Source organism: Pinus tabuliformis, chromosome 9 (assembly GCF_031772625.1).
Source record: "Pinus tabuliformis cultivar Carrire ecotype Pingquan chromosome 9, CPIR1, whole genome shotgun sequence".
NCBI lineage: Eukaryota > Viridiplantae > Streptophyta > Pinopsida > Pinales > Pinaceae > Pinus > Pinus tabuliformis.
This window is the reverse complement of record NC_142307.1, coordinates 954,844,578-954,857,432: the sequence shown is the minus strand read 5'-3', so window position 1 is coordinate 954,857,432 and position 12,855 is coordinate 954,844,578. Positions and strand designations below refer to the sequence as shown.

At 35.7% G+C, this 12,855-nt stretch overlaps 1 pseudogene; it reads right to left on the bottom strand.

Moving 5' to 3' along the window:
• Positions 1-6,206: 6,206 nt before the first annotated feature.
• LOC149151897 (threonine dehydratase 1 biosynthetic, chloroplastic pseudogene) lies at positions 6,207-7,158 on the bottom strand (annotated as a pseudogene).
• Between the last annotated feature and the right edge of the window lie 5,697 nt (positions 7,159-12,855).

The window sequence follows — 12,855 nt, the reverse complement described above, 5'->3', positions numbered from 1 at the left end:
CTAAAAACTTCACTCTTTACAAGTTCTATCAGAGGTATAGATATTTTTAACTTCTGGACTTCTGACTCAAAACTGAAAGGGGAAGGGGACTTATCAGGACCTCTTACCTCTTGAGCTGGTGCTTTGAGGATGACTGGATCAGCTGTTGGTTTCTTCTATCTGATATTCTGTTGCTCTGTTTGGATAGCAGCTCTTTGGGCAGGGTTCTCCTTGACATTGTTTGCTTTTGACCTAAGATTATATCTTTGTTGTTCACCAATCTACAAAATAGCCTCTCTGTCCCACTCTTGACTGGTTTGGTCCTGTAATAATGATTCTTCATATGTAGCCAATGTAAAAAAGGCAGCACTGCCTTTGTCTTCCATGCAATGGATTTCATCCTCTTCTTCAAACTATTCCTCTTCCATGACTACATTTTGGAAAGGAGCCTTAACTTTTTGTTCTTCATTTGTTTCTTTACCCCTTTGAATGATTTGCAACTGTTCATTTTCTCTTCTGAATGGATTTTGGTTTCTTGGAGCAAATGTGTTTGGAAGCCTTGTCTTCCCAAAACTTTGTTCAAGCTTCATCTTGGATATCTCAGCAGCCAATGACTCTATCATTTTAGTCATTTTATCTAACTTGGGTTCTGAAGAGGAAACAGAGGAAGAAGAAGCCTCACCTCTCTGCCTCCTTCTATCAGCATGACTTTTTAGCTTTTCTGCAGCCATAATATTAGATTCTACCTCTAGTGTTGCATCTTGCATTTCAGCTAGAGTGGCACATCTTCTTTCTCTTAAAAGCAAGCAGAAATCAGAGTCAAAAGAATTGGCATAGGCAAGTTTGGAAGAGGTGGGAGTAGGCTTTACTTCAGCTGGCATCTTATTATACATACGATTGAATCTCTTATTAAAATCAGGCAATGATTCCCCATTTTCCCTCTTCAGGTTACCAAACTCAGTATAGTAATACAACAAGTCTTTTTAATCTCCCCAGTGTTTCAAAAATGCATCATCTAGGGCTTCAATATCAGCAATAGACCTAGGGGCCAATTCTCTGAACCACTTTTTGGACTCTCCATCGAGGTTCTAGACAAACACTCTCATCCACACATCAATCTCACTGATATCTAGGTTATCAACATAACTATAAAAAGATTCAAGGTGTTCTTCAACTGTTACTCCTTCTGTACCAGTGAATTTAGGCATGTATTTATGGTATTCTCCCGCAGGCATGGCATTCAAAGGGACAGGCAAGACCAAGGGTCCATATCTGGTAGCTATGATTCTTTCCCTCTTCGTGGGTGCTTGCTGGCCTGCCATGACTGGGATAGGTGGAAGGATACTGGCAGATTGGATGGTAGGGAGTAGTGAAATAGATGACAGAGACAAAGGAATATGATGAACTATATGGGAGACTTTCTTTGGACTGAGATCCGAAGGGGAACTAAAAGGACAATGAGCTTTATGAATCTCTGAAGGTATTTCTTCACTAACAATGCTAGGCTCTATATCTTCAAAATGTATATTCTTAGCTATAACCTTTTCTTTCAGAGATGCATAAGACTTTTTGGGCTTATCTGATCCTGATGCTCCTTTCTGTGATGTTTTCTTTTGCTTAACGATCTTCTCAGGGTCAGGCACTGGGTCAGCTGGCGATTTCTGAGGATTTCTCCGGGTATGCCTCACAAACTGAGCTAGAACTGAAATGTGGAGTTGCCACTAGGTTGGTTCTCTAGTAGAGTCACCAGATAGATGATTACAACCAAAAATGTGTCCAGACTTTGTCAATCATCAAAGCGTGGAACCGTGTCGTTCTCCGAGGGAAGCTAAGCTTTAATCTCCTCTCCCCGGCAACGGCGCCAATCAATGTTATCACCCCAAGAAACTCTCCTAGCTTGTAGCTCGGAGATGCTCGGGAACATTACAAACTCAACTTAATGTTGGAAATGGATGAATGGAAGGAATGATGCTTGTTCAAGCCAGATAACCACTCCTACTTTGCTTGACTCGAGACATGCGTGAACACCCCCAGACTACAAGGCTTTAGACCACCAATTATTCATAGCTTAAGGATTGGGTGAATATGGAGAATAATAACCACACCAGAAGATGCACAGGACCCTATGATGGCCGGCTGCAACCAGTAAAGAGGTCTACAAATCTGATTCCCTAGTGCACAGACAGGATGACAGCTCTCTGTTACTAAGTGAAAAGAAACCTGATTAACACATTCACTAATACATGCAAGATTATAACATAAAGGTGGGATGATAGCTCCTCTAATGTTAAACATCAAGAGTTCAGGAAAACTGCATATCAAGCACAGCCTAGAATAGAATAGAAATGGAAAGTGAGCAACTAACAGCAAAAGAAGCTTGTATTAGCTGAAAATGAAGAGGAGACGCTGCAAGTATCAAAGCAGTTATAGTCTCCAGAAGTTGAACCTTACATCAAAACCACAACCATCAACCCTGATTACATCTGTTTTTTGGGTACATAAAGAGTTTCATTACAGAGGCAGTTGGCCATCCTAGGTATGAGGGGTCATAATTGACCACCAACCGCTTTAACTGTTTAATGGAGTCTTTAGTGCAGTTTGCCTGCTTCAGTGAACAAATCCGATCTTCTCAGGTGCTCTGATGTCCTTCTCGGGTAGGTGGAGTGTCGTATGGATGAAATTCCATAACTATTAAATGCACTTATCTGCTTGAGGCTTGTCCTTTCCTTCTCGGTCATCCTCCCTAATGAATGCGGTTGTTGAGGAGTTATTGCACCGAGTACAGGTCAATAGGTCATCTTCGTCCTTTCGGGTGTATGGGACAGGTCAAGGACATGGACTACACAGCAGATTGATGAGCTAGATGGAGGAACAAATTGGTCGTTGGATTGAACAGATGGACGACGGATACGGCTTGGCAGGGGCTATCAGGAAGGTGAGGTGGAAGATGATCGTGAGCCGTTGGATCTCAGGCGGACAGATCCAACGGTCGCCAGGCGTCGAAGATGTGCGGAGGTTATTGGGCGGGAAGAGTGGTTTCGGCGGTGGGTGGTATTTCTCGCATCGCTGTTGGAGGTTAGGCGGTAATCGTATAGCGATGTGCGATACCACCTGGAGGGCGACGCGTGGCAGCAGAGGGGCAGGAAAACTGCTTTCCATTGCGCATTATCGCGCGATTGTTTTTCGGGCGCGGGGGAGGCAATCGTCATCCGATCGTGGTGGATGCAATCGAACGGTGGGTATTTAAGTGTGCGGGTTAGTTCGTTTGATGTGACGGGAGACAGTTGGATCGGGACGTGGTGATCGACGGCTGAGATTGCTGCGGAGGGTTTATGAAGGCGTGCGAGTATATGGGCGCAAGTTATATGTGGTTTTTAAACTTAGCGCTTGGGGCTTAAGAGTAAAAGTTTTCATATGATTTTTGATAGCAAGCCCCGGGAAATGGAGGTGAAAGGAGGATAGATGAGGTGGAGGGGAAGGTGAGAGCGACCGGTATGGGCCTCCTTTGAGCAAAACCAAGAACCAAGCCCACTTCTGCTCCTCGAATATCATCAACATGTAGCAGAGCTAACACTCACTATCTCCCTCCCTCTCCCCCTCTCTCTCCCCCCTCCATCTTTATGTCTCCCTCTCCCTCTCTTACCCTTCTCTACCTCTCTCACTCCTCTCCCTCTCTCTCTTTTCATTCCTCCTCTCTCCTCTCCTTCAATTTATTTCTATCTCTCCCTTGTCGCTCCCCTATCTCTCCACCTCTATCACTCTATGTATTTTTTCTTCTCTCCCATATATATCTAGAGTTAATAGATATCATGATATATTAATATATATTATAATATAACAAATTTAATATTGTATTAATGCAAAGTTTGTAAATTTAATCATATTAATATTAATATTAATATTAATATTAATATTAGATTTAATAATAATAATAATATTAATATTTTAATATTAATATTAGGGTTAATAATGTTTTTTTTGCATGGTGTTAATAATAATTTGGCCCATGGTATTTTTCCCATAGGCTTCACCTAAATAAAACCTCTTTTCTGAGTGTTAATAAGTATAAAGAGGTTTATGGAGTAAATATAAAAGGAGGTTTTATTTATTTACCATACCTCTAGTTTATGTATATTTTTCTTTATTTATCATATCTCTTTTATTTATCATGGTGTTTGGCCCATAGGCTTGGTTTATAATTAGATGTTGATTTCTAATCTTGTTTGATATATTTTTATTTATTTACTAGACCTTTTTTTTTATAAATATGGTATTCGGCACATGGTATTAATAATAATATTTTGTCCCATGGTATTTTTCCCATAGGTTTCACCTAAATAAAACCTCTTTTTTGAGTTTTCTTAAATATGAAGACGTTTATGGAGTAAATATGAAAAGAGGTTTTATTTGCTTATCATATCTCTAGTTTATTTATATTTTTATTTATTTACCATACCTCTCTTTTGAGTGTTAGTAGACCTCCTTATTATATTTTAAATTTATATTGTGTTTATACATCATAATAATTAGATTGATTTTTAAATAGGGCCAACATTAGATTAAAAAACGTTAAATGTTTAAGTGTTTACACCTAAGATATAACCCCATACTAAGTCGTAGAGCACCTCTCTACGCAATCAAGCTTTTAATAATAATAAAAAATTCACTCATAGTTTTCGTACTTTCAACTTAACAACTATTTCCTTAGATCCTATTAAACAAATATAAAATTAATAATCTTGACAAATATATGAATCTCACTCAATTTCTTGAATTATCGTTAAACAAATATTTGGAAAAATTAACAACCTTAACATAGTAAAATAAGAATTTTAATTTAAAGTTTTTAATGATTTTTTTTTTTGGTCATACAAATATTGGGAAGATCATTATTTGAAATGTATTTTTAAATAAAAAATAACTGAAAAATCTCAAAGTATTTATTCTCTATAAATTTAATGTAATGCCCTACCTGATCCTATCATGCTAATTTTTATTAAGGTTTAATTAACTTGAAATATTGACTTATAATTATTAAGAAATATTGGTATATACTTACATTTGTGAAACTATAATTTTATTTTGCTAATATTACTTTTATTATTGTTATTATTCAATTCTTAAGTTGTCATCTAAAATTTAATTTTGGATAAGATATGGTCTCCTCCAATTTATTTCTAAATTAAATATCCATATCCCAAAGTATTTTATCCATTTTACATTTGAGAAGATATGGTCTTCTCCAATTTATTTCCAAATTAAATATTCATTTCACAAGGTGTCTTCTCAAATCTACTTTTGAGAAGATATGATCTTCTCCAATTTATTTCCAAATTAAATATCTATACCCAATATATCTTCTCAAATCTACTTTTGAGAAGATATTGTCTTCTCCAATTTAATTCTAAATTAAATATCCATATTTTATTCCCAAAGTGTCTTCTCAAATCTACTTTAAATAAGATATGGTAAGAAAATGTAAGGAGATTAAAATGAATGGATGAGGGGAGAGTCATGACATTAATGATAGGTGGTTAAGGTGGATGGGAGGAAAAGACATAAAATGGAAGGAGGATGAGAGAAGAGAGGGAGAGATCCTTGGTCTTGGTCTTGGTCTTGGTTTTGGTTTTGGTTTTGGTTTTGGAGGATTTTGTTTTGGGGGAGGAATGTGGAGAAAGAGAATGGAGAGATAAATGAAAGAATTCAAACTTGGATCTATTGGAGAGTGTCGGTTTAACTTTGACACACTGTCACTGGTTGGACTTGGGTTCGGAGACCTAGGGAACCTCTGGAGGTTCCCTGGGCTAGGAATTTATTCCTCGTTGGCTTGGAAGCAAATTCAGTTGGGTAGCCAAGAGGAGCATCCCAACCAAGCTACTGGAACAAGTATTTTTCCATTTCTCGATTCCTTATGTAAATTGCTACAAATGAAATTTCATACTTGTTTAATATGTTGTAAATAAATTTTACTTATATATTATCATCACATAAATATTGAGCTATAAATATGCTATTTCCTTCCTATTGTGTTTAAATTAAATAAATTTAGTTAAAGTTAAAGGACCCTAGATTGGACCCTCACACATAGTATCACACATAGTATCATAGCCCGGGTTCAAATATAGACCCTAAAAACCCACATACATGACCCTACACACCTTGCTATAATCGTGTAACCTCGCATGCTTATAAGAAATCCACCTTGTAATAAAGAAAAAGTAGCTCTACTACATAGCAGATGGCTCCATTTCACCCTGAGCACGGTTATGAAATAGACTTACATTCCGACGAAGAGTGAATGCATATAGAAATTTCATCAATGCACTTGGCCTATCAAGAAACAAAAATCTGTAAAGCAATTCATTTTCCACATTTAAACGCCCACCCATTAGATGCCACGGATGAAATTTAGCCAAGTCATTGTATGTCAGATAAAATGTCCTCAGACCATAAGATTCCAGGCGATCCTTCATTCCTATCATCTCTCAACCTTGTGAAAACAACACTACATACAACAAGCTCTTTGTCTTTACCAACAACATACCGATATTTGAATTATGTTATATTAATAGGCCCCACGAGTTGGAATTTTTTTTGAAAGAACCATGGTCCTCTTGAAGAAATGTTGCAAGAATAGCCTCCTTTTTGGCACCCACATCAGCAAGTTGAGTTACAGGCCTAGGTGTTCAAAGTTCATATTTTCACCACTAGTTATAGCTACTACAACTTCATCCTTTAATCCATAATATTTGTAATATGCATTTTCTCCTACTAACGCCAGTGCAATAGCAGGTTCTAAAATACTTTTCCTTTCCTCAAACATGTTCTTTATTGATGCACAGATAATATCACGACTCACAAGAACTATTCCATCCACCAACTCCTTGCACAACCGAAATGTTTCTTCTCCTATTACTGCTACCCATCTGCAAAACCTCCAACCTGGTCTAACATTATTTGCTGCCCATGATACAAAGAAAGTGCCATCTCATTTGCCTCTGCTGGCTCCACACCAATAATCTATACCTCTGGCCGAACTTGCTTCATATAAGCAGCAATACCAGCCATTAGACCACCACCGCCTACAAGGAAAAATACAACATGCAGTGGGCCTGGATTTTTGTGTACAATTTCCATTCCAACCGTCCCTTGGCCTACAATGACATCCAAATGATCAAAAGGAAATCGTCGTGGAAATCATACTCGAGTTCTACTCAGAGATTTCAGATTTGCTTGCTCTGCAAACATTTTGTGTGATTAATTTTTTTTTACCTACAGCCCCATATTGAATTTTACAAAAGAGTTCCCTTAGGTTTTTGTGAAAGAAAAGTAAGGATTCAATTTTGAGATTGTTTTTCCCGGCCAGATTTTGACCCTGGTAATGGCCATTCCAATGATTGCGGTAGTTGACATAAAGTGGATGGAGATCGCCCTTGTGGTTTAATCGTTTCATTGTGATTCCATCTCTTTGCAGAGAATGGACAGATCTCCAACTAAATCTTGTCTTCTGCTACACAGTCTCACAACATTTTTTTTACTTCGATCAATTTTGGTATTTTGCATCACACGTTGGTAGCCTTTTCCTTGAACTGTTGGTTTCTTCTATGAATTGGTTACATTTCTCTCAATGTGCTTTCAACCATTCTAGTAATGATATAATTGACTCAGGTATGATTATCCAACACGTGGTTCCTTATGGCATATTATCATTAAGCCGTTTTGATTATGCTTAATTGTAGTGATCCGGTTGAAAGCATATCAACAGAATATCTTCATAGCAGTTGACCGAGATTCACAATCTAGTGATATTTTAGTAACCACATTGTTGTAATCCTATTTTGGTAGCAAGACCGTAGGGATTTGATTGGTCTCGTCCAAATCTCTCATCTACAATAACAAAATAGAGCAAAATTCATTATTTTGAAACAAAACTCCTAAAATATTGACAATGAAATCGACCAATTTTAAAATATCGTATCTAAAATTGAGATATGGTATGAAAAATTGAGATATTTTATCTAAAATTGAGATATAAATTTAACCTTCTTCCTTTTTATATATTTTGAAGTTTTGATTGGAATTCAACGTAACAATTATGAGTGAGAATTTTTTTTAACTAGATCAATAGTTTGAAAATCAAACGTGTGATTCTAACCCATTCTCATATATATATATGATGTTAATATGGCACCCTTGAGAATTAAATAATTGGAATGAGATATACAACAATGTAAGAGCTAGAATTTCTTAAGACATTATTTATATTTGGATAAATAAATGTTTACCAAGACTTTCTGCCCACCATAATTTATGAAATTCATTATATCAATGTAAGAGTTAGAATTTCTTAAGACATTATTTATATTGGAATAAATAAATGTTTACCAAGAGTTACTACCCACCATAATTTTTGAAATTCATTATATATATAAAAAAAGCATCTAGATTTACTGAGGTTAGTGCCCACCAAAATTTATGCAACTTGTGGAAGAAACTTCATATAGAAGACTTATTGACATTTTAATCAAAGAAAACCTGACCATGTGTCCAAGATGGTTGTAATTATTTTAATTGAGACTTAATTGGAGTTGGTTTCCCATTTTAGTTTCCAAGGTAAATATTGTGTTCATTGTGCCTTGAATGGTTATTTATGCAACTTAGGGAAGAAACTTCATATAGAAGACTTATTGACATTTTAATCAAAGAAAACCTAACCATGTGTCCAACATGGTTGTAATTTTTTAATTGAGACTTAATTGGAGTTGGTTTCCCATTTTAGTTTCCAAGGTAAATATTGTGTTCATTGTGCCTTGAATGGTTTGATATTTCTTTATCGAAGAAAGAAATATGTGTCTAAGAGTTAGTAAAATCTCTTCTTTATATTTAAACTACTACTTGAAATTGGATTAATGGCTTGTTAGTGAATACACAAGAATGGTTCCAAACTTCATTCTAGATTAGTATTTTGAAAGCCACCAAGAGCGAACTAATATTTGAGTATATTAAACCAATTCATTAATTAACTTTAATATTAAATTAAATAAATAATTATGGTTACTAAATAAAGTAATTTGGTGTTAATAAAGCATTAGAGCATGACGAACAGGTACATTGCACTAGTAACCTAGCTAGTATTAAGAGAAAATTTGTAGGAGCTCACACATGAGAGGAGATCCTTCAAAATCTTATCAATATTAGTAATGATTATTTACGAGCATGGTAAAGGAAAAACTTATGCCTATCATTTTATATATGTGTGTGAGTCGACTAAGAGCGGACAAGTCCTAAGTTGCATTAATAAGTCTCCTATGGAACAGATAATTGAACAGTTCAAAATGGTGAAAACGCAGGGAAATCAAGGTCGAGGAGGATCATCACAAGGACCTCCTACAAATAACCCATTGCCATCACCAAAACTAGCTCTCATCTTGCGCTCCCTAGAAGCAATTAATGAGACTTTAAGAGGGCGTCAAACAACTGAGGTGGAAGTGGAACACCCTCCATCAGGGTTGGGAAATCTTGAGGGATCAAGAGATTCTGATAAAGGACCTCCAATATAGGACATTACTAGGGAGCTTCAGAAGATTAATCTCCCAAATTTTGCTCGAGGTCGTGCCCATGAATGAGAAAAAGCCTAGTTAGAAGGAATGAGAAGGTGCTTCACGCTAAGAGATTATACTTCCAATTCAAAAGCTAAAATAACAATATTCCAACTCAGAGATAGTGCTCTGCATTGGTGGGCTAACTTAGAGTGTCAACTACACTTGACTCTGGATATAATTACTTGGGAGTTATTTGAGGAGAGATTAAGGAAAAGTGCCTATTGGCATATTATCAAGAACAATAGGTAGGACCCTTCTATGCTTTGGTACAAGGAAACCACATGGTAGAGGAATATGAAATTAGATTCATGGAATTGGTCAAGTATGTCTCCTACATGGACACTGATCAGCATCAAGCAGATTGTTTTATTTATGGATTGAACCCTAATATTAGGGAAATGGTGCGGATGTGGAAACCATCCTCAGTTGCAGAAGATGTTGAACATGCCCGTTATGTTGAAGAGAACTTAGAATTAAAAGGTGGAAACAAAACCATTTTTCCACAATAAACAAGGTTTATGGGGAAGGCGCCTCGTACCTTCTCTAGGGGAGGAAGTTTAAGGCCACCGCCATATGGAAATAGGGTTGTACCCAAAGCACCAACAATGGGGATTTCAATGGTTACCAGTGCAACTTTACCCCCAACTTTAAGCATTCATGAAAATCAAGGTCATACGCGAGGAGCAACAAGTAAGGGCAGGGATCCCAGGGGAAGGAATTCCTTCCAAAGAACTCCACAACATTTTGTTCAAATTATACCACGCATCACTTGTTGGGGATGTGAGGGAACTCATTACCAACGTGACTATCCTGAGTTACAAACTGGTAACAACTGTAGAGAAGGTGTTGGGCCTCAAAATGGTCCCTATTTTCACTCCATTATTCACCAATATCTTCACATTTTACCTTCATGTCACCTCCATTCCACCTCCACATCATTCCATTTACCTCATTATTGGGTTATAACTATGCTTTTCCAAAGTTTATTAATTCTTAACATTTTTAAGTGAATTAATGGCTAAACTTTAGAAAATAATATGCTTATACTTATACCTAACAATTAGAATGAGTTTGTTGACATGTGTAGGTACAAAGGAAGCTTCCAAGGCATCTTTATGTGGCCTTGAATGATCAAATTCGAATTTGATAAGATAAGCCTCATGGAAAAGATCATGAACTCATGGAGAAGATCATGGACTTCATGGAGGAAATCATGGAGGATAGGGTTATGTGTCTAGATGGTTGAGAAATGTATGGAACTAAAAGAGAGATTAGTGGATCATCATTATGAGTTTGTTATCTCATCCCATTATATAAATAGGAGTACCTCCTCCATTCCAAAGGGAGGACTCTTAGAGCATGTATCCAAACTTATGATGGAATAGAATAAAGCTTCGTTTTACATATATTTCCATTATGTAGTTTTAGATTTAATTTTCCTTAATGTAGTATATGGAATAATTTGTCTTGTTCTTAAGAGAACTGAGCTCACTCTAAAAGGATGAGAGAAACATTTTATTTCATATTAGATCTTATTTCATTTACTTGTTTAGATGCTTGAGGATTTGTTTGTGATTGATGAATGAGTTTTAAATTAGAATCTAATCAGCATATGAGAGGACAACTAAGAGTCTAAGTTAGGCTCTCTCTCTATTTGATTTGAATGATAATTGAAATTCATTCTTTTGCTTTTATGTTTCAAGTATCATATGAGGAGATACCAAGAGTCTAAGTTAGGCTCTCTCTCCATTGATTTATATGGTAATTGAAATTCATTCTTTTCTGTTTATGTTTCAAGTTGTTTCATTTCTTATGCTTATGAATGACTCTTAGTTTAGTTTGGATTAGTACATGAGAGGACAATCAAGAGACTAAGTTAGTCTCTCTCTCTACTTGAATCTGAACAATAATTAAGTTCATTCTCTTGTCTTCATTTCAAGTTTTTAGTTTTATGTAATCAATGATTTCTCTATGATACTGTAGGGAAGGACAACCAGGACCTCCTTAGTTAGGAGCCTCTTCCCTTGCATATTATATTGAATCATAAATAATTTAGCTAGACATAGAGTTAGTTGCCTACTCTTGCATATATTTTGCTGGCACCATCACAAGCTTACGAGTTTCCCTGGTTGATAATTTAATGCAGCAATTTAAGCCCAATAAATTGCCCAACATTTTGGCACTGTTGCTGGGGATGGTGCTAAGGGATTAGGCATTAGGAATTTAATTCAGTACTAGTATTTTTCTTTAGACAAAATAATTTGTGAAACCTGGTGACAGCAGGCTCTTCACAAAGGAGTTTAAGTTGAGTTTTCTTATGTTTTAGTATTTAGCTAGTTTTAAATTTCGTCTTTTAAAAAAAAAAAAACCCCTGCATAAATAAACAACAAATCAAGCGATTAGTATGCTCTCTTCCTGCGCTTCGTGCGATCAGGAAGATCAGAAAATCTATTGATATTGTAAAAATAAAAATACTCTTGCTGGAGAATTAATTTGCAAAAAGACAATAAAGAATTTTGTGAATAAAAAAAAACATCTTTAAATTTTTTTAGATGAAATTTAGTTTTTTAGTTTTAGATTTAAAAAATAAAAAATTTAGTTTTTAATTTTAGATTTAAAAAAAAAAACAAACAAAAAATAATAATATATGTATGATATATATACATATTATTATTATTAAAAAAAATATAAAAAATAAACTTTTTTTTTAGATATTAAAAACAAATTTAACCATTTTCTTTGTTTTCTTAGATATTTAAAAAAAACTAACTATTTTTTGTTTTTTTTTTTTTATATTTAAAAAAATACATAACATAAAAAAAAAAAAACAAAAAAATCTCACTACTCTAGTCCAAATGCTTTTAGATATTTAAAAAATGCATAACATAAAAAACAAAAAAAATCTCACTACTCTAGTCAAAGCGTTTGGAGAATGCCGGCCATTGGAATGATTATTATTTACATTGCATCATTGCGTCGGCGATTGTGCGTTTTCTTCCCCTTATCATTGCGTCGGTGATTGTGCGTTTTCTTCCCCAGGATGGTGATGTTGATAGTGCATTTTATTCTCAGGGACCTCAACAAATTTAATGACTTTAAGTCCGTCACCAGAAGCAACGAGCAACTGAAGGCAATTTCTTGCATATGTTTGCCGCAAAGGACAATGCAACTCTCTGAACACCAGTGGAGAAAAATTCTAGGTATGACAGCACTGTCATAAGAGCCCCGCACGAAGACATGCAGTTGGGTGTTCTTGAGAAATCTTCTTGATCAT